The sequence below is a fragment of the Hordeum vulgare genome, chromosome 6H (genome assembly GCF_904849725.1).
Source record: "Hordeum vulgare subsp. vulgare chromosome 6H, MorexV3_pseudomolecules_assembly, whole genome shotgun sequence".
In the NCBI taxonomy this organism is placed as follows: Eukaryota; Viridiplantae; Streptophyta; class Magnoliopsida; order Poales; family Poaceae; genus Hordeum; species Hordeum vulgare.
The window spans coordinates 561764371-561787694 of record NC_058523.1 but is presented as its reverse complement, the minus strand read 5'-3'; the positions used below and the strand labels follow the sequence as shown (position 1 = coordinate 561787694).

The following is a 23324-nucleotide window of genomic DNA, read 5'->3' as shown; positions in this document are numbered from 1 at the left end:
GTTTTCATGATTTCCACGTAATCGGACCCCGGGGTTCCCAAAACGTTCGGATCACAGCGGGACCCAAAATCAGTGAGTGATAGCATACAAAACTGGCCACAATAGACCAAAAGTACGAGTTTTGAAGAGTTCCCCGTAACCGGACCCCGGGGTTCCCGAAACGTTTGGATCGGAGCGGCAAACAAAATCAGTGAGTAATAGCATACAAAACTGGTCGGCATAGGCCAAAACTGCGAGGTTTGACAAGTTCCACGTAACCGGACCCCAGGGTTCCCGAAACATTCGTATCGCAGCGGGATCCAACCTCAGTAAGTAATAGCATACAAAACTGGCGGGAATAGGCCAAAACTGCGAGTTTTGATGAGTTCCACCTAATCGGACCCCGGGGTTCCCGAAACGTGCGGATGACAGCGGGACCCAAAATCAGTGAGTAATAGCATACAAAACCGGCCAAAATAGACCAAAATTATGAGTTTCGACGAGTTCCCCGTAACCGGACCCCGAGGTTCCCGAAAGTTTGGATCGCAGCGGCAACCAGAAGTAGTCAGTAATAGCATACAAAACTGGCGAGAATAGGCCAAAACTGCGAGTTTTCTTGAGTTCCACGTAATCGGACCCCGGGGTTCCCGAAACGTTCGAATCACAGCGGGACCCAAAATCAGTGAGTAATAGCATACAAAACTGGCCAAAATACACCAAAACTATGAGCTTCGACGAGTTCCCCGTAACTAGACCCCGGGGTTCCCGAAACTTTGGATCGCAGCGGCAACCAAAAGCAGTGAGTAATAGCATACAAAACTGGCCAAAATAGGCCAAAACTGCGAGTTTTCATGATTTCCACGTAATCGGACCCCGGGTTTCCCAAAACGTTCGGATCATAGCGGGTCCCAAAATCAGTGAGTGATAGCATACCAAACTGGCCACAATAGACCAAAAGTATGAGTTTTGAAGAGTTCCCCGTAACCGGACCCCGGGGTTCCCGAATCGTTTGGATCGGAGCGGCAAACAAAATCAGTGAGTAATAGCATACAAAACTGGTCGGCATAGGCCAAAACTGCGAGGTTTGACAAGTTCCACGTAACCGGACCCCAGGGTTCCCGAAACATTCGTATCGCAGCGGGATCCAAACTCAGTGAGCTATAGCATACAAAACTGGCGGGAATAGGCCAAAACTGCGAGTTTTGCTGAGTTCCACGTAATCAGACCCCGGGGTTCCCGAAACGTGCGGATGACAGCGGGACCCAAAATCAGTGAGTAATAGCATACAAAACTGGCCAAAATAGGCCAAAACTGCGAGTTTTCATGATTTCCACGTAATCGGACCCCGGGGTTCCCAAAACGTTCGGATCACAGCGGGACCCAAAATCAGTGAGTGATAGCATACAAAACTTGCCACAATAGACCAAAAGTACGAGTTTTGAAGAGTTCCCCGTAACCGGACCCCGGGGTTCCCGAAACATTTGGATCGGAGCGGCAAACAAAATCAGTGAGTAATAGCATACAAAACTGGTCGGCATAGGCCAAAACTGCGAGGTTCGACAAGTTCCACGTAACCGGACCCCAGGGTTCCCGAAACATTCGTATCGCATCGGGATCCAACCTAAGTGAGTAATAGCGTACAAAACTGGCGGGAATAGGCCAAAACTGCAAGTTTTGATGAGTTCCACCTAATCGGACCCCGGGGTTCCCGAAACGTGCGGATGACAGCGGGACCCAAAATCAGTGAGTAATAGCATACAAAACCGGCCAAAATAGACCAAAATTGTGAGTTTCGACGAGTTCCCCGTAACCGGACCCCGAGGTTCCCGAAACGTTTGGATCGCAGCGGCAACCAGAAGTACAGAGTAATAGCATACAAAACTGGTGAGAATAGGCCAAAACTGCGAGTTTTCATGAGTTCCACGTAATCGGACCCCGGGGTTCCCGAAACGTTCGGATCACAGCGGGACCCAAAATCAGTGAGTAATAGCATACAAAACTGGCCAAAATACACCAAAACTGTGAGCTTCGACTAGTTCCCCGTAACTGGACACCGGGGTTCCCGAAACGTTTGGATCGCAGCGGCAACCAAAAGCAGTGAGTAATAGCATACAAAACTGGCCAAAATAGGCCAAAACTGCGAGTTTTCATGATTTCCACGTAATCGGACCCCGGGGTTCCCAAAACGTTCGGATCACAGCGGGACCCAAAATCAGTGAGTGATAGCATACAAAACTGGCCACAATAGACCAAAAGTACGAGTTTTGAAGAGTTCCCCGTAACCGGACCCCGGGGTTCCCGAAACGTTTGGATCGGAGCGGCAAACAAAATCAGTGAGTAATAGCATACAAAACTGGTCGGCATAGGCCAAAACTGCGAGGTTTAACAAGTTCCACGTAACCGGACCCCAGGGTTCCCGAAACATTCGTATCGCAGCGGGATCCAACCTCAGTGAGCTATAGCATACAAAACTGGCGGGAATAGGCCAAAACTGCGAGTTTTGCTGAGTTCCACGTAATCAGACCCCGGGGTTCCCGAAACGTGCGGATGACAGCGGGACCCAAAATCAGTGAGTAATAGCATACAAAACCGGCCAAAATAGACCAAAACTGCGAGTTTCGACGAGTTAACCGGACCCCGAGGTTCCCGAAACATTTGGATCGCAGCGGCAACCAGAAGTAGTGAGTAATAGCATACAAAACTGGCGAGAATAGGCCAAAACTGCGAGTTTTCATGAGTTCCACGTAATCGGACCCCGGGGTCCCGAAACGTTCGGATCACAGCGGGACCCAAAATCAGTGAGTAATAGCATACAAAACTGGCCAAAATACACCAAAACTGTGAGCTTCGACGAGTTCCCCGTAACCGGACCCCGGGGTTCCCGAAACGTTTGGATCGCAGCGGCAACCAAAAGCAGTGAGTAATAGCATACAAAACTGGCGGGAATATGCCAAAACTGCGAGTTTTCATGAGTTGCACGTAATCGGACCCGGGGTTCCCGAAACGTTCGGATCACAGCGTTACCCAAAATCAGTGAGTAATAGCATACAAAACTGGCCAAAATAGACCAAAACTGTGAGTTTAGACGAGTTCCCCATAACCGGACCCCGGGGTTCCCGAAACGTTTGGATCGCAGCGGCAACCAAAAGCAGTGAGTAATAGCATACAAAACTGGCCAAAATAGGCCAAAACAGCGAGTTTTCATGAGTTCCACGTAATCGGACCCCGGGGTTCCCAAAACGTTCGGATCACAGCGGGACCCAAAATCAGTGAGTGATAGCATACAAAACTGGCCACAATAGACCAAAAGTACGAGTTTTGAAGAGTTCCCCGTAACCGGACCCCGGGGTTCCCGAAACGTTTGGATCGGAGCGGCAAACAAAATCAGTGAGTAATAGCATACAAAACTGGTCGGCATAGGCCAAAACTGCGAGGTTTGACAAGTTCCACGTAACCGGACCCCAGGGTTCCCGAAACTTGCGGATGACAGCGGGACCCAAAATCAGTGAGTAATAGCATACAAAACCGGCCAAAATAGACCAAAACTGTGAGTTTCGACGAGTTAACCGGACCCCGAGGTTCCCGAAACATTTGGATCGCAGCGGCAACCAGAAGTAGTGAGTAATAGCATACAAAACTGGCCAAAATAGGCCAAAACAGCGAGTTTTCATGAGTTCCACGTAATCGGACCCCGGGGTTCCCAAAACGTTCGGATCACAGCGGGACCCAAAATCAGTGAGTAATAGCATACAAAACTGGCCAAAATACACCAAAACTGTGAGCTTCGACGAGTTCCCCGAAACTGGATCCCGGGGTTCCCGAAACGTTTGGATCGCAGCGGCAACCAAAAGCAGTGAGTAATAGCATACAAAACTGGCCAAAATAGGCCAAAACTGCGAGTTTTCATGAGTTCCACGTAATCGGACCCCGGGGTTCCCAAAACGTTCGGATCACAGCGGGACCCAAAATCAGTGAGTGATAGCATACAAAACTGGCCGCAATAGACCAAAAGTACGAGTTTTGAAGAGTTCCCCGTAACCGGACCCCGGGGTTCCCGAAACGTTTGGATCGGAGCGGCAAACAAAATCAGTGAGTAATAGCATACAAAACTGGTCGGCATAGGCCAAAACTGCGAGGTTTGACAAGTTCCACGTAACCGGACCCCAGGGTTCCCGAAACATTCGTATCGCAGCGGGATCCAACCTAAGTGAGTAATAGCATACAAAACTGGCGGGAATAGGCCAAAACTGCGAGTTTTGGTGAGTTCCACGTAATCGGACCCCGGGGTTCCCGAAACGTGCGGATGACAGCGGGACCCAAAATCAGTGAGTAATAGCATACAAAACCGGCCAAAATAGACCAAAACTGTGAGTTTCGACGAGTTCCCCGTAACCGGACCCCGAGGTTCCCGAAACGTTTGGATCGCAGCGGCAACCAGAAGTAGTGAGTAATAGCATACAAAACTGGCGAGAATAGGCCAAAACTGCGAGTTTTCATGAGTTCCACGTAATCGGACCCCGGGGTCCCGAAACGTTCGGATCACAGCGGGACCCAAAATCAGTGAGTAATAGCATACAAAACTGGCCAAAATACACCAAAACTGTGAGCTTCGACGAGTTCCCCGTAACTGGACCCCGGGGTTCCCGAAACGTTTGGATCGCAGCGGCAACCAAAAGCAGTGAGTAATAGCATACAAAACTGGCCAAAATAGGCCAAAACTGCGAGTTTTCATGATTTCCACGTAATCGGACCCTGGGGTTCCCAAATCGTTCGGATCACACCGGGACCCAAAATCAGTGAGTGATAGCATACAAAACTGGCCGCAATAGACCAAAAGTACGAGTTTTGAAGAGTTCCCCGTAACCGGACCCCGGGGTTCCCGAAACGTTTGGATCGGAGCGGCAAACAAAATCAGTGAGTAATAGCATACAAAACTGGTCGGCATAGGCCAAAACTGCGAGGTTTGACAAGTTCCACGTAACCGGACTCCAGGGTTCCCGAAACATTCGTATCGCAGCGGGATCCAACCTCAGTGAGTAATAGCATACAAAACTGGCGGGAATAGGCCAAAACTGCGAGTTTTGATGAGTTCCACGTAATCGGACCCCGGGGTTCCCGAAACGTGCGGATGACAGCGGGACCCAAAATCAGTGAGTAATAGCATACAAAACCGGCCAAAATAGACCAAAACTGTGAGTTTCGACGAGTTCCCCGTAACCGGACCCCGAGGTTCCCGAAACGTTTGGATCGCAGCGGCAACCAGAAGTAGTGAGTAATCGCATACAAAACTGGCGAGAATAGGCCAAAACTGCGAGTTTTCATGAGTTCCACGTAATCGGAGCCCGGGGTCCCGAAACGTTCGGATCACAGCGGGACCCAAAATCAGTGAGTAATAGCATACAAAACTGGCCAAAATACACCAAAACTGTGAGCTTCGACGAGTTCCCCGTAACTGGACCCCGGGGTTCCCGAAACGTTTGGATCGCAGCGGCAACCAAAAGCAGTGAGTAATAGCATACAAAACTGGCCAAAATAGGCCAAAACTGCGAGTTTTCATGATTTCCACGTAATCGGACCCTGGGGTTCCCAAAACGTTCGGATCACAGCGGGACCCAAAATCAGTGAGTGATAGCATACAAAACTGGCCACAATAGACCAAAAGTACGAGTGTTGAAGAGTTCCCCGTAACCGGACCCCGGGGTTCCCGAAACGTTTGGATCGGAGTGGCAAACAAAATCAGTGAGTAATAGCATACAAAACTGGTCGGCATAGGCCAAAACTGCGAGGTTTGACAAGTTCCACGTAACCGGACCCCAGGGTTCCCGAAACATTCGTATCGCAGCGGGATCCAACCTCACTGAGTAATAGCATACAAAACTGGCGGGAATAGGCCAAAACTGCGAGTTTCTATGAGTTCCACGTAATCGGACCCCGGGGTTCCCGAAACGTGCGGATGACAGCGGGACCCAAAATCAGTGAGTAATAGCATACAAAACTGGCGGGAATAGGCCAAAACTGCGAGTTTTCATGAGTTCCACGTAAACGGACCCCGGGGTTCCCAAAACGTTCAGATCACAGCGGGACCCAAAATCAATGAGTAATATCATACAAAGCTGGCCAAAATAGACCAAAAGTATGAGTTTTGACGAGTTCCACATAACCGGACCCCGGGGTTCCCGAAACATTCGTATCGCAGCGGGATCCAAACTCAGTGAGTAATATCATAAAAAACTGGCGGGAATAGGCCAAAACTATGAGTTTACATGAGTTCCACGTAATCGGACCCTGGGTTTCCCAAAACGTCTGGATCACAGCGGGACCCAAAATCAGTGAGTAATAGCATACAAAACTGGCCAAAATAGAACAAAAGTACGAGTTTTGATGAGTTCCCTGTAACCGAACCACGGGGTTCCTGAAACGTTTGTATCGCAGCGGCAACCAAAATGAGTGAGTAATAGCATAAAAAACTGGGGAATAGGCCAAAAATGTGAGTTTTCATGATTTCCCCTTAACCGGACCTCGGGATTCCCGAAATGTTCGGATCACAACGGGACCCAAAATCAGTGACTAATAGCATACAAAACTGGCGGGAATAAGCCAAAACTGCGAGTTTTCATGAGTTCCACGTAATCGGTGCCCGGGGTTCCAGAAACGTTCGGATCAGAGCGGGACCCAAAATCAGTGAGTAATAGCATACAAAACTGGCCAAAATAGACCAAAACTGCGAGTTTTGACGAGCCCCCGTAACCGGACCCCGGGGTTCCCGAAATGTTTGGATCGCACCGGCAACCAAAATCAGTGAGTAATAGCATACAAAACTGGCCGGAATAGGCCAAAAGTGCGAGTTTTCATGATTTCCCCTTTACTGGACCCCGGGGTTCCCGAATCGTTCGAAAGAAAAAAACAGAGTGATCTGCCGCAGCGATGGGTATATATAGCCATATTATTTGTCCCGGTTAGTGGCATAAACCGGGGCTAAAGCCCCCCCTTCTAAACCGGTTCAAGGCACGAACCGATACCAATGGATGTGGGCCAGGAGCGCGGCCCATTGGTCCTGGTTCGTGCCTAGAACCGGGACAAATGGGTCTAGACGAACCGGGACCAATGCCCACGAGGCCCCGGCCGGCCCCCTGGGGTCATGAACCGGGACTAATTCCCCTCATGGGTCCCGGTTCGTGAAGAACCGGGACTAATGGGCTGGCCAGGCCCGAACCAAAGCCCTTTTTTCTACTAGTGTTAGATCTCAGTAGATAAAAACTCATACATAGTGGGCTTCACCGCCGATGTTGCAACTCACAACCATCATGTCTCCCTATTTCAGAAGGACAACTTGTAGTATAAATAATTGCGTTAAAATATATTCTATAAAAAGGCAAAATACATTCCTCGTTTAGGTGTTTTCTTTGCACTGCTACCCATTTTTTTCTTTTGATAAGCAAAAAAGATAGTGTTTAGGTGTTTTCTTTGCACTTCTACCCATTTTTTACTTTTGATAACCAAAAAAGATACATATAATCTACAGAAAAGGAAAGCAAGACTACATTGATGGTGCAAAAACTATTATTAATAAATAACAACAATTAGTAACACCCATTAATGAAGAGTAATATCTTCTTGTACCAGTTAAATTAACTTGCACAAAATTAGCAAAGATATCAGCAACTCTTTCCCTTTAACATAACAGGCAACATCATTATACTAACCTATTGCTATGCATCTCAAAAGTGGCATGGCGAGCTTAGTCTGAGAGTCAAAGTGGCACCAAACTAAGCCTAATTAGCATAACTTTTAATCATGAATTACGCATTGAACAACTTCTGAACATTTGTGTACGAACTGAGAAGATAATAACATATATTTTAGGCAATAGAACTGTAAGATTACATACATGTAGAAGGATTGGTAAATTGACATTTTAGAAGTGACACTAAATTATTGATAACAAGAAACTGCAAAAGGAAGTAGTACTGACCTTGTAGGGTAATCTGATTTGAAATCATAAAGTGAAAGACATAAGCGATATATGAGTGCTACACTACTACCCCATGCCCTCCATCTTGCCCCCACCTACATAGGACGACATGGCCAGCAGTGGATCTAAGGCGGAAACATGGTGTCTATCCTGACGGCAGCGTGCCTCCGAACGCCGCTTCAACCTGCCATGAGAGGCACCACTGCTTGAGGTCGAGGTGGATGTCATGGAAGCCCCAACACATGCAATATCAGGACGAAGAAATTGTCTACTGCCAAGCCTCCACTCTAAAACTATGCTGAACCTGATTGTCAAAACCCAAAACCTTTATCCATCAAGGTAGGGGAACCGCCAGCTACATCCTGGCAATAGATGTATTGGATGGAGCTTTAGAGATGTAACTTCACGGATAGAAATGCACCTAAAGTGAACTACTACATACCCATGAGAAAGTTGATTACTTTTAGCATACCCTAGTTATAACACTCTTAATAAGTTGCGCAGGCTTGGAAATACTGGCATTGACTTCTAAACAATCCGACTGAGTCATGGCATCTGAAGGAACATCTGCATCCTTTGTAATCTCAATTTCTGTGCGTGTGTTCATTTGCACGTTTCTGATCGTTTCACCTTCTTTTCGTATTAGGATATCGACCTTGATAAACTGGTACAATCAGCATAAGCAAATTATGTGACTAAATCAACAGTAGACACAAATATTATTTTTCTGTGTTCGACGCTTTCACTGTGTCTCTTTTGTTCCCCACATAGAAATAATTACATGAAACAGAACCCAAATAAAAAAACAGATTTCAACTGGTTATACCTTGGTATTGGGCACATCAATTAGACATGTAGTCTTCTATAGGCCACCGGTTGCAGCATATTGGTGTTGTTATAGCGGTGCTTCAGTCATGGCTCCTCGGGCTTCTCGGAGGATTCACTGTTTTGAATGACGTTTGGTCCCAATAGAGATAATGAAAGGATCAGACGGATTCTAATCCAAACTTAACACAAAATCGACCATGTCTGACACGCTAGAATCATAGCTGAGAAAATAACTCGTGCTATTGCTTTCTATGTATCCTCCCCGGCGTGGTACACCTTCGCGCCTGAGTAGACCTCCTCGAGCTTTCTATTGTGGTCGACTTCGACCTCGGAATCCTCTAAAAACGCCTCTTCCTGCGTGGGGGCAGCGAGGACATGCTTGGATATGCGTCTTCCTGCACGACACCGACACCCATGCTCTGGTGCTCGGGCTCTCATCTTGCTCTCCCAACCTTCTCAAAGACCAAATCGAATAAGCGACTGGTATAAAATAGGGGACGCAGAGAAGGAGGAGAGAAGGACGGACATGTATAGGGTGGATGAAGTGATGCCGTCCGCCGGCAATGCCATGTTCTCTTTCTTCATGCGAGGTTTGCAGGCTCGACCTAGAACGGGAGCGATCTGATCGGCTCCATCTCTCTCTCTCTCACACACACACACAAACACACACAACGACAAGATAGCGGCGGCGCCCTTAGAGGAGTCGGGGTGTGGAGTGGGGGGAGGCGGGGCTATGTGGACCCGGAGGGAATCACGATCGTTCTTTCCACATCCGACGTTGGCCATCGTTAGTGAAACTGAGGCTTCCGATTCGGCAATGGGAATAGCAGCCCCGGGACATTCGGCCCAGTCGATCCCAGCCCATATGCGAGAAAACAATGTCTTGGAAGGCCACGGATGATCGAGATGGAGGTTCCAAGGGCCGAAATCGCTAATGGCCTGAAAAAGCTCGGTTAGGTGCAATTTTACTGTCCTTAATTTCAAGAATAATGGCTCATCCCATCTATCTCTCAAACCAAACGGCTCGCAAACATCGAAAAAAGTGGTTATCCTTGTCCCCTTAGTGATAGCCCATGAAGCAAACACACCCTTATATTCTTTTTTTAGGGATAGCCCATGAACCAAACACACCCTTATAGGAGTAGTTAGGAACTGAGGGAGTAGAAGATATATACGGAGTAATGGGAGGTTAATTCAGTAAAGGAATACATAAAAAAGCAGTAGGCTTAAGCAACTAAATAAATAAATATCCCCTAATAATAAACCACGGATCGCTTGTGTCATACGTCGGTGGCGGTTTTGCAAAAAAGTCCTTCTTTTTTCGGCTATTCAACCCGCGGTCCTTTTTGTGAGTTAAAAAAGTTTCGATTTTACGTGAACCCCCTCGCAATCACCCTCGTCCGTCCGTCCGTAGTAGTACCCCGTCCCGCATGCATCTTTGGTCTTGCTGAGAGACTCAGAGCCAGAGCGCGCCGGCATCCTTGAGTATGCGCACGAGCTCGCCGGAGATATGGACGGCCATGAGCCGGTCGAGCCCGCCGAGGAGCCGCCCGCCAACGAACACCGCGGGCAGAGCGACGACGGCCTCGTCCCCGGTGACCGCGGCGGCGAGCTCGGCCTCGTCGGCGACCTAGTGCACGGCGGGGTTCACCCCGAGCCCCTGCAGCAGTCGCTTCACCACGTGGCTGAGGCAGCACCCGCACCTCCCCACCACCAGCACCGGGCTCTCCGCCACCGCCCGCCTCACCGCCTCCCCACCACCAGCACCGGGCTCTCCGCCACCGCCCGCCTCACCGCCTCCCCACCGTCGCCCCTTGCCGGCGCACCCTCCTAGCCGCCCGCACCCTCGGCCTCGGCCTGCTCGGACCGCCGCGGCCACGCCGGCAGCCGGCCCGCGCTGTATGAGATCACCTGGTACATCTCGACTGGTCGAGCTCGATCGTCTTCTTCCTCCTCACGATCCGTTGCCTTCTCCGCCGGGTGGCTTGCGCGGTTTGATTTGCGTCCGTGGTGGTGCGGTGGGCAATGGCCGTTGGGTTGGGAGGACGGGTATATCAATTGTTCAAAAAAGAATATAGTTAATAGGAGTGGAACAGCAGAACGTTTAGTCGCCGCGTATGGGAAGCAATATGAAGCTAGCATGTCTATATTAACATAGAGGTCACACTCTCACAAAGTGGACTAGAAACACGTCTAACAAGCATGTGAAATGAAAGGAGAACATCTTCCAAAAGGCAAGAACGTTATGAATTATCCATTCGTTAAAAAACGTCTCGTTTTTACGCGAACCCCCTCGCAATCACCATCGGACACCATGGCTTATCCATTCATGTCCTTCACAGAGGGTCGCCGAGTGGTGGCGCGGACGACTGGGACGGGGTGCGCTAGCATCGCCGCCGCCGCTGGACGCCGCTCCCGTCTCCGATTGCGGTGATGGCCTCGCCTCACGCAGCTTCGCGATGACCTTGTCCCTCGACGCCCACCTCTCCGCAGCCATCACCTCCTCCTCCGACGGCGAGAACCACATCAGCGTGATCCCCGACACCCTCCTCTGCAACGTCGTCTCCCACCTCCCCGTCAAGGACGCCGCCCACACCGGCGCGCTCTCGCACCGCTGGCGCGGGCTCTGGCGCGCCACCCCGCTCGCCCTCGACGACGCCCACCTCCTCTCGTCTTCGGTCACTACCGCCGCACTGGTGTCCCGCGTCCTCGCCTCCCACCCAGGCCCCTTCCTCGCCATCCGCATCACCGAGATCCCCATTGACGGGTCCAGCAAGGACGACTTTCCTCGCGCTCGCGGAGTGGCTCGGCCACCTCGCCGACAAGGGCGTGGAGGACCTGACCCTCATCAACCGCCCCTTCTCCTTCGACGTGCCCGTGCAGCATCCTGGGACCCTCCTCCGCTGCGGGGACTCGCTCCGCCACTTCTACCTTGGCGTATGGCTCTTCCCCTTCACCACCAACATCTCGCGCGGCCCCGACGTCTTCCCCAACCTCCAGGAGCTCGGCCTCTGCCACGGCATCACGGAGGAGCGCGACCTTGAGTACGTGCTGGCCTGCAGCCCCAAGCTGGAGACCCTGGCGCTCATCTCGAACTACAGCTACCCCGACCGCGTCCGCGTTGGCAGCCGTAGCCTCCGTTGCGTGCTTCTCTTGCATTCCCTGGCGGACGAGGTCGCCGTCGTGTCCGCCCCAAGCCTGCAGCGCCTCATTATCTACTGCACGCACACCAGTGAGGCTGACGGGGTCATCAAGGTCAAGCTAGGCCATGCTCCCCAGCTCGTCGTGCTCGGCTACTTCGACACGGCCACCCACCAGCTTGAGATCGGCAACACCATCATCAAGGTAGTCCATCCTATTCTCGCAAATCTTTGAGCGCTATCCTATATATCTGTTTTGATTTGCTGCATTTGCATGATTGTCTGATTGATGTTGCGATGATGTGCAAGCTGGGGTGACAAATGTTTGCCCGAATACAGTGGTTCCAAGCGTCAAGGTGCTAGCTCTCAAGGTCCGTTTCAGAGTGCCTAAAGAAGTCAGAACTTTGCTCTGTTTCTTGAGATGCTTTCGTGGAGTAGAGACCTTACACATCATGGCTGTGAGTTTTACTTCTACCCTGTAGCTCTATCTCTGTGCATTCAAAATTAAATTTCCAATTTTTACTGCTTGCATTCCAGCATTAGCTTGCTGAATTTTGTTTTATTGATTTTGTAGTCTAACAACGACACCGACCACTACGATGACCCGGGTGAAGTCAAGCCAGGGGACAAGCTCAACTCCACATTCTGGAAGGGGGTCGGTCCGATCAAATGCTTGAAGTCGCGCGTCAAGAAGTTGGTGTTCGACCATCCAATTCAATCTTCATAGTGAATCCCACGTCTTCTCTGAGATTGTGTTTGTTTGCATGAGTGACGGAGATATTCCTGATAGTTGGGCATAAAGCCTCATTACGCAGTTGGAATGAAACTATCTCCATGCTGTTGTCAAAGCCTGGAGGTGTGATAGTGGAATCAAGATTGTAACGCGCTCGGCCTCCTTTGATGATTCTATAGATGATGTTTCGTTTTACCAACTTGATGCTGAATTCCATTCCATTCAGGATAGACAAAACTATGAGATGTGCAATTTCTTGGGAGAATCTAGCACTTAACAGCTTGCTTCTATTGTGAGAGAGGCAGTCCTCCGCGCAGCTCCATTGTACACTTCCCTCATGGATCTCCTTAGGTTGGATCTTTTGCAAGAGCAAGATATTGTTTAGGGTCACCACCTGTTCTCTTCTATCAGATATCACGTCTCCATTTTCTGTATTGTCATGATATTGATTCTTGTAGAGCATAATAACAAACAAGCAGAGACAATGATCTTCAATATGATTTCTCTTGATTGTGATGAGCCTTGCATCATGACACGGTAACATCTGCATGTATATAAGAGAATAAAGTAATCAAGAGATGACGCAGTTTTCCCTTAACAGTTTATTGATAGTTTAGCCTCTTAGTTCCTTCCTTTGTAGTAGGTTTTTTTGTCATCTTAAAGTTTCTCCTGATACAAGAGGCACACATTTGGGTCTCTATTTGAGAAAAAAGACTGCTATTAAATGACGTGCGGAACATCTTCATATTCAGCGCATTATGTTTTTTCTTTTGTTCCTAAAAATCCATTACTATGAACCTTTTGAAGATAAAACAGAATGGGTATGTAAACCTTTTACAATAAATCATAAATAGTAGTTGTTGGAACATTGAAAATAAATGTTTGGCAAATAATAAAATATTCATCATTTTTTAAAAAGTTCATGTGTTAAAAATGTTAATGAAATTGAATAAAATTTTAAGAATCCAAGAAATTTTTATCGATGGAAAATATCCTAAAAAATAAAAACTATTCGTGACTTACAAAAGAGTTTATTCATTCAAAAAATGATCATGCATTTCAAAAAATGTTTTTAAATTTAAAAAATATTTGTTAAGTAAAAAAATGTTCGCGAATTTAAAAAATTGTTCCAATAAATTTCAAAAAAATGTTCGTCGATTCCAGAAATGTTCGTCAATTCAAGAAAATTGTTTAATTTTTCCCAATTTCGAAATTATCTTCCAATAGTATTAGATATGCATGAATTCAAAAAATATTCTTACTTATAGAAAATGGTTATGAATTAATAAGTGTTCACTAATTTAGAAAAGTTTCACGCTTTCAAATATGTGCACGATTTTAAGAAAATGTTCAAGATTTCATGAAATTGAAAGTAATAGTGTATCTCGATGATGTAGCAAAATTTGTTCGGCCATTGAAGATTATGATCCTTTTTTCTTCCGTTGCAACGCACGGGTCCTTTTGCTAGTAATAAATAAAATAAAAAGAGCAGGCTTGAGACACGGGCGGCCGGGGGCGTCAGCATGGAGAAGGGTCCGTTACTCTCCGTTTCCATGCAAGTGGGTCGTTTCAAATTCATTCCCGAAATCTCTTTACATCCTCTTGGATCTCATTCATTGACTCAGGACAGGTAACGAACGCTTGGCATTGCCGACTCCTCGTGTGGATCGTCATCTGGGCGCATGCATGCATGCAGTAAGTAGAGAGGGAGGGAGGCGTCGGTCGGCGGTTGGCATGGGCGTCCGCGGCGGTTTCTGGAAGGCCCTGCAGCCGTACGCGCGGCAGCGGGTATCTCCGCGGCCGCCGCGTCGCCGTCGACCTCTCGTCGTGGATCGTCTCTGCCATGAGCACCAAGTCGCCCACCCGCCGCAACATCTTCTTCCGCACGCTGTCGCTCTTCTCCAAGATGGGGGCGTTCCCGGTGTATGTTGAGGTGGTTAATTGACACGATTTATCGATCTGGAACTTGGGAACTCTAATGCTTCTACATCATGTAAGCATCTAGCATCAAATTTCTTTCCATGAGCTTGCCAAATAAACTGAGAACATACAGGTTTAAAAGTATTTACAACTTGGCCTCCAAAGTGAATTTGTAGTTGCCTTTTGTAATGATCATTGGTAGCTGTACAAGGAAAATGATAATTCCATGTTGAAATAATGCCATGGATGAGACCTGACACGGTGCACGTGTTTAATCTCTAGCAATAAAATTTAACTAAGAAAAATAACTAAATTAAGAGAAAATAGATAGAAATAACTAAACTTAAGATCTTAAATTATCCATTTCATTTTTCCAGAGAACGGCATAAGCAAGGTGGTGGCAAGACTAAAGATGGATGATCTTTCTTAGATGATGAGGGCTTCTTTGACGGGAGTGCGTCAACATAGCAAGGATGGTAAGGGAATGCGCCATGAATGTTGCAATAGTGATGCACTTGTTCTTCAGGAAAAATATAACCTAAATATTGCATTCTCGAAGTGTCAAGATGATATACCAAGGCCGTGTTGGTGAAATGTAGGATGAACACATCCTTGTGTGGATAGAATCCAATGATTCTACATACACACTCAGAAAATTGTGGATCCGTGATGACAATTTCATGCACATAAATGAAGTTGTAATCATCTGAGTTCCATGAGTACTCACAACCTTGTCATCATATGCTTTACTCCCGAGTTCTTCAACCTTGTCATCATATTCGTGGTTATCCTCTCCTTGTTCTTCAAGGCCTAGGTTGGTAGAGACACTTTCATTGGCATCGATGAGTTTGAACGAGTTCTGGTAGCCCCATATGCTCCCAAGTTTCTCTAGCTCATCACAATCGTTGTCTTGCTCAAGGCCATCTTCCTCATCATCGACGTCGCTAATTTCATCACACCTGATGTGTTCAAGTATACTAATTACTTCCTCTCTGCTTTCAACCACTTCACATTTCATGTTCATCCCTAGTTCCACTTTTGTATCCAGCGAATTTACCATATGATCGTAGAGTTTGAGGTCGGCCTCGTGTGCCAACATCCACTCAAGTTGGTCGTTGGTCGATTATACAAGTGACCATACTAATAGATTAAATCTGTTGCGAGTCACATAAAGAATCCCTCTCTCATAGCTAGCTAAGACGAGCCTCTTGGGAAGTAAACATGTGTCCCTACACTTCACATTGTGGAAGGCAGGTGAGTCCCCAGGAAGTTCGACCATGTCATACGTCCTATCTGTGCACTACCGGGAAAAGGCCTAGCAGTGGCGGGTGTAAATGGCCATCAGTCACGGGCTAGGGACCTAGGCCAGCCCGACACTGACCTCCGGCCACTGCTAAAAGGCCCGCCAGACGCCCGTCACTACTAATCGGACAGCAGTGGCGGGCATGAAGCAGCACCCGCCACTACTAATTGGGTGCATGAGAGGAATGTTGCACCATAGCAGATGAACCACTGGCGAGCACCTGGTGCTGCCCGCCACTACCAATAATTTCCGAATTTAAAAAATATGAACGTACCGTATTGTGCATAGAACAGAGTACAGTTCATGTATATATATATTGTTCACATGTACATACATATAGTATATAATTTGGCATCCAATTTACATACATCATCATCATCCAATTTACACACATCATCATCGAATTACAGATTTATATAGGCTTGCACGAACATCATCAATGTTCTTAATCGATAAGAAAGAAAGTAGGAAGAATGAAATGGCCGAATATGATAGATGTTGCTCCTTCTAGTAGCCTTCTACCCAACCATTCTTTCTCGATTGGATATCACCTGCAAAAGAAAATAAAATAAGCCATGAAGCCATGAATACATGATCCACAGAAAAAAAAAACTGAGTATCAATGGGTGAGAATGGTGAATATTACATAACACGGGTAACATGTTTTATCTAACAAAGAGTGAATCTAACTTGTTTCTTTTATTCATTCTCGAGTAACTCTACAAGAGATTTATGCATCACTTCCAGAACTGATTTAAGAACCTCTATGTACAATAGGAGAAATCATTGCTTAGCCTCTAAACAAGCACTATTTAGTAACCCAACACCATGTGAACAAGTACCTATTGGCTATGAACTTCAATTGATACAGTTTAGCTCAAGGCTAACAACTAACATCAAAGAACTGTCTATGTAACAAATTTATTGCCCTATCTTCTAAAACTGAAGCAGCATGATGTATAGAGAAACGTTTCACCAATGTCATCGTTGCATAACCGCGACCTATGCTTAATACCCCGAGAAACATCTATGCATATTACTGAAATCAGTTTATGCTTATAATAAAAGAACTTGATTCTTCCTGACTAATGCAAAAGATAAGATGAAGTATCAATTTAAGCTCACAATCTATTCACACCACATCACTACGGATCTATCAGTTTAGTAATGGAAATATATGACATTTTTTCGAACAAGCATAAAATCCCCCCTTTTACATTACTTAGAACATAAAACTACAATACGAGCAAGAGTAGTCCCACTCACATCACTGATACAACAACCACGAACTGAGCCTAGCTAAGTACGGGAACAAAATATCTATCTATGCAATGCACCCATGGATGAACTCAGAGTTGCTCGCTGTTGGAATTCTGCCCATGAATTTAATTGACAAAGCCTAAACTAAAGCTTTTCTTATACATGGTTGTTGTAATACAAGCAGAATTACAAGCATCATATACTAGTTCTATCTATCCACTATTTTCCCCTTGTGAAGCAAGCACCAAACAACACATAACAATTAAATTAGACATTTAACTAAACCAAGGCATGTTGTTGAACAATTGCATTCAAATAAAATTGCACATTCATATTGTTGTGTTCTGAATTTGCAAGTGAATAGATCCTTCTAGGGGTAGAAAGAGAGGACCTTCCATGGCGTCCTGTAGTAGAAGGTAGGAGAATCTACTCCTATCGAAGTCCCTCCTCTCCCTCTTGAATTCCTTCACACAAGCAACATATGCATCTGATCATGGGGGAGATGAAGATAAGTAGAAGCAAAAGGAAGAAGATATGGATAGGGGGATTGGTACCCAACCTAGTAGAGGGGCTAGCGTTCATGGCGGGAGTTGTTGTGGTTGAGCTCGGGAACGAGCGCCCATGGAAGAAGAGGGAGGTGCGGTCCTCCTCCTCCTCCTCCTCCTCCTCTAGTGGGATGGAGCTGCACTAGTAGGAAAAGGGTCATTAGTCTCGGTTCCATAGGGTCTTTTGTCCCGGTTCTACAACCGGGACTAAACAATCGGGACTAAAGGCCCAAACTTTTAATCCCAGTTGTGTTACGAACCGGGACAAAGGTGCTCCACGTGAAACTCGACATAATTGATGGTAATAAAATAAAAATGTGAATATTGTTTACGTACTTCAAGATGTTGAAAATATCTACCCCTTTCATAGTTCATCTGTTGAATCCACTCGCAAACGTAGTATCCACATAAATTATTCCTAGCTTCCTTCCTGAAGCGGTACTTTACGAGAATAGAGTTCAATCAAAATAATAATCAAGCATGATAATGGTATTGAAACTAGAATGAATGAGAGATGCACGGAACTAGCTAGTACTACTTACTTTGGAGTGTGAAAATCGCAACTCCTTTTGCCATTCACCATAGCGGTGCGGGTGAAGTTTTTCCAAACCCTGCAGGGCAAAGAAAATGATTACTTGATATCAGAAAATGAACGAAAGTTGTCGATATGGTGCGATAATGATTGAACTTACTTCTGGAGCATTTCACTTCTCGTCGCCCACTCTGTAGGGTCTTTACGTCTCGAGTCCAAGACAGTTAGTAATCCATCCTCAAGCTTAACGATTAGCAGAATAAAATGAAACCTCCGCAAGCATAACTCATCAATTACACTTAACCTCGAGTAAGCGAAACATAATGTGCACAAGACAGCTAGTAACACTCACCCGAAGTTGTAAGGAAATAGTATTTCCCTTCTGTCATGTTGCCTAATTAACGCATTTAGCAAGCATTTCTCTGTATCCACGGGCATGTGATGTACCGTATATTCATGTACGATATCTGGGTTAATGAACCCAATGTCATATATTTACCCATCATGCAATGAACGAGCTAAGCTAGATACTTAATTGCAAAAAATAATACATACATACAATGGCAACTGTCGAGCGTTTTGTCGAGGGTGTCTTGATTGTATAACTAAAAGAAATCTTCAATTAAATGTACAATGACTCGACTCCATTGAAGTAGTGCTTATCTTTAATTCCCACATAGATATTGTTGGTCCCATCCTTCCCGGTTTTCAAGTACCAGTCATGGAGTCTTCGCATCATCGTTGATAGTTTTGTCAAGTGTTCAGGTTTGACGAGAGGCTTCCCGTGCTCGTATCTTAAGGCTACTACATCAGCAGTTTTGAACTGTACATCATCACTTAAGAAATCACCAAGAGTGGAACCAGGATTAGCGACCACTACCCCCAAATCAATATTAGTGATATCGGCACACACCTTGAGCAGGGGAAACGGTTGTTTTTCCTGTTTGCCGAGCTGGGGAATTGTTTTCCCACTACTTCTTGCACCACTTCTAGTAATTCCCAATCGCTTCGCTTCATTAAATGTCTTTACAATAGAGCGGTCATAGTGTGATAGCAGCGGAGGCGATGGTGGTCGCTTAAGGGCATCCAGACAACGCTTCGCTTTTACCGGATATGTTTTCTCCTTTGGAGGTGGACGTTTCGGTGCAAAATGTTGTTTCACTTGGGCAGCCACGAGTCATGTCGTAGGGTCTCTTGGAAGGAACCTTCTTGACGCTTGGGAGTGCTCTGGATTTCTTTGTTTCTATACTACTAGCTGCCAGAGCGGTAGCAGCTCTCTTCCGCCGTTGCTGAGGAGGCGCAGTCAGCTGACGTGGCGGAGGAGGATTATGCTGAGGGGCCTCCTCCACGGAGTCTGCTGACGCGGCGGAGTCAGCTGAGGCAGCGGAGAGAGCTGACGCGCCAGAGACGACTATGTCAGCGGAGATAGAGCTAGACTATGAGGAGTTTGTTGAGGGGCCTCCTCAGGCTGAGTCTTCTCAGGCGGCGTCCATTTTGGAAGTCGGATGTTTTCATTTCTCCATACACGGGTAGTCCTTAAGGCATTTTCCAGATGAATCTCCCCTTCACCTGTAGGGTGATCAAGCTCTACCCCTCAAATCCGTTCATTACTTCATCCACCCTGACAACAGCAAAGCCATATGGAATCGGAGCAAAATGGAAAGTTCCATCGCATCGAGGATGTAAGACATAGCCGACCACCACCTTCAATGTTAAGTTATGGCAATTGGCAATTAACTCGCAATGTTCCCTCTCTGTGATACCATCCACGGGGTAGCGAGCAGACGTGATATCAGGTTGAATGAGCTCAGTGGAGGCCATGTTGCTTTTCTGCGTAGATGATGGGGTAGCTTCGTGGGCAGTATCGAATGAAGGATCTTCGTGTTGCTAACAAGCTCGCTGACTCGTATATGCCTCTAGTTTCTTCTCCTGCAGCAATAATCTTTCTTTCATCCTCTGCACCTGGTATGCTTCCTCTTTCTTATTTCTCCATCGGCTTCTATAACTAGTACTCTTCGGAAACCGATACTTCCACGGAACGAAGCCTGATGTGCCTCCTGTTCGTCCAGGGTGTTCAGGATTCCCGAAGGCCTTTGACAGCTCATCCTTCTCTCTGTCGGGATGGAACCTCCCTTCCTACACTTCCTTGATTGTTTCGATAACCTTTTAGACGGGTGTTTCAAGTTGAGCTTTCATGAAAACAAACTTCCTTGTTTCTGGATTCAAAGCTCCGCCATGCCCAAAGAACCAAGTCCTTGACCTTTCGGGCCAGTGCAATGTCGTTGGCTGGACCCCTGTATCAAGAAGGTCGTTCTCAACTTTGTCCCACGTACTTTGGGCAACATCGTGGCCACCTAACCCTGTAACATGGTGATACTTCTTCTTTTGAAGCATTTTGTTTATTTACCTATGATCGTTGCTTAGCCTTCTCTGATTTCTTGTATGTCACAAATTCGGGCTAGTGATCTTTTATCTTCGCATATTGATCGGTGAATTCTAGAGTCTTGTCTATCTTGACAAACTCGTTCAATATTTTCTTCCAGTTCTTGAATAGTTTTGCCATCTTCTTAAGAGCGAACACCTTGACTTGTCATTGTATAACTGGGTTATTTGGATCCTTATCTAGCGGTAGGTTGCAATTTGTCATCAACGAGTTCTAAAGCTCATCTTTCTATCTATCGTCGACATAAGAAACTTCACCGTCCTTCTTCGTATTCCATTCTTGTTGTTGGGGAACGTCGCATGGGAAACAAAAAATTTCCTACGCGCACGAAGACCTATCATGGTGATGTCCATCTACGAGAGGGGATATTCGATCTACGTACCCTTGTAGATCGCACAGCAGAAGTGTTAGTGAACGCGGTTGATGTAGTGGAACGTCCTCACGTCCCTCGATCCGCCCCGCGAACCGTCCCGCGATCAGTCCCACGATCTAGTGCCGAACGGACGGCACCTCCGCGTTCAGCACACGTACAGCTCGACGATGATCTCGGCCTTCTTGATCCAGCAAGAGAGATGGAGAGGTAGATGAGTTCTCCGGCAGCGTGATGGCGCTCCGGAGGTTGGTGGTGATCTAATCTCAGCAGGGCTCCGCCCGAGCTCCGCAGAAACGCGATCTAGAGGTAAAACTGTGGAGATATGTGGTTGGGCTGCCGTGGCAAAGTTGTCTCAAATCAGCCCTAAAACCTCCGTATATATAGGGGGAAGAGGGGGAGCCTTGCCTTGGGGTCCAAGGACCCCCAAGGGGGTCGGCCGAGCCAAGGGGGGGGAGTCCTCCCCTTCCAAACCGAATCCAACTAGGTTTGGAAGGAGGAGTCCTTCCCCCTTTTCCCACCTCCTCTTTTTTTCTCTTTGATTTTCTTCCTACGGCGCATAGGGCCTTCTTGGGCTGTCTCACCAGCCCACTAAGGGCTGGTGCGCCACCCCCAAGGACTATGGGCTTCCCCGGGGTGGGTTGCCCCCCCCCCCCCCCCCCCGGTGAACACCCGGAACCCATTCGTCATTCCCGGTACATTCCCGGTAACTTCGAAAACCTTTCGGTAATTAAATGAGGTCATCCTATATATCAATCTTCGTTTCCGGACCATTCCGGAAACCCTCGTGACGTCCGTGATCTCATCCGGGACTCCGAACAACATTCGGTAACAACCATATAACTCAAATACGCATAAAACAACGTCGAACCTTAAGTGTGCAGACCCTGCGGGTTCGATAACTATGTAGACATGACCCGAGAGACTCCTCGGTCAATATCCAATAGCGGGACCTGGATGCCCATATTGGATCCTACATATTCTACGCAGATCTTATCGTTTGAACCTCAGTGCCAAGGATTCATATAATCCCGTATGTCATTCCCTTTGTCCTTCGGTATGTTACTTGCCCGAGATTCAATCGTCCGTATCCGCATACCTATTTCAATCTCGTTTATCAGCAAGTCTCTTTACTCGTTCCGTAATACAAGATCCCGCAACTTACACTAAGTCACATTGCTTGCAAGGCTTGTGTGTGATGTTGTATTACCGAGTGGGCCCCGAGATACCTCTCCGTCACACGGAGTGACAAATCCCAGTCTCGATCCATACTAACTCAACGAACACCTTCGGAGATACCTGTAGAGCATCTTTATAGTCACCCAGTTACGTTGCGACGTTTGATACACACAAAGAATTCCTCCGATGTCAGTGAGTTATATGATCTCATGGTCATAGGAACAAATACTTGACACGCAGAAAACAGTAGCAACAAAATGACACGATCAACATGCTACGTCTATTAGTTTGGGTCTAGTCCATCACGTGATTCTCCTAATGACGTGATCCAGTTATCAAGCAACAACACCTTGTTCATAATCAGAAGACCCTGACTATCTTTCATCAACTGGCTAGCCAACTAGAGGCTTGCTAGGGACAGTGTTTTGTCTATGTATCCACACATGTATATAAGTCTTCATTCAATACAATTATAGCATGGATAATAAACGATTATCTTGCTACAGGAATTATAATAATAACTATATTTATTATTGCCTCTAGGGCATAATTCCAACAGTCTCCCACTTGCACTAGAGTCAATAATCTAGCTCTCACATCATCATGCGAATTACATTGTAATAAATCTAACACCCATACAGTTCTGGTGTTGATCATGCTTTGCCCGTGGAAGAGGTTTAGTCAGCGGGTCTGCTACATTCAGATCCGTGTGCACTTTGCATATATTTACGTCCTCCCCTTCGACGTAGTCGCGGATGAGGTTGAAGCGTCATTCGATGTGTCTGGTCTTCTTGTGAAACCGCGGTTCCTTTGCTAAGGCAATGGCACCCGTGTTGTCACAGAACAAGGTTATTGGATTCAGTGCGCTTGGCACCACTCCAAGATCCGTCATGAACTACTTCATCCAGACACCCTCCTTAGCCGCCTCCGAGGCAGCCATGTACTCCGCTTCACATGTAGAATCTGCTACGACGCTTTGCTTGGAACTGCACCAGCTTACCGCACCCCCATTAAGAATAAATATGTACCCGGTCTGCGACTTAGAGTCGTCCGGATCTGTGTCAAAGCTTGCATCGATGTAACCCTTTACGGCGAGCTCTTCGTCACCTCCATACACGAG

At 46.9% G+C, this 23324-nt stretch overlaps 2 pseudogenes; one reads left to right on the top strand and one right to left on the bottom strand.

The window, feature by feature from the left end:
- Positions 1-10235: 10235 nt before the first annotated feature.
- Positions 10236-10699, bottom strand: LOC123406253 (annotated as a pseudogene).
- Positions 10700-11238: 539 nt separating this feature from the next.
- On the top strand, positions 11239-12646 carry LOC123405926 (annotated as a pseudogene).
- The last annotated feature ends 10678 nt before the right edge of the window (positions 12647-23324 follow it).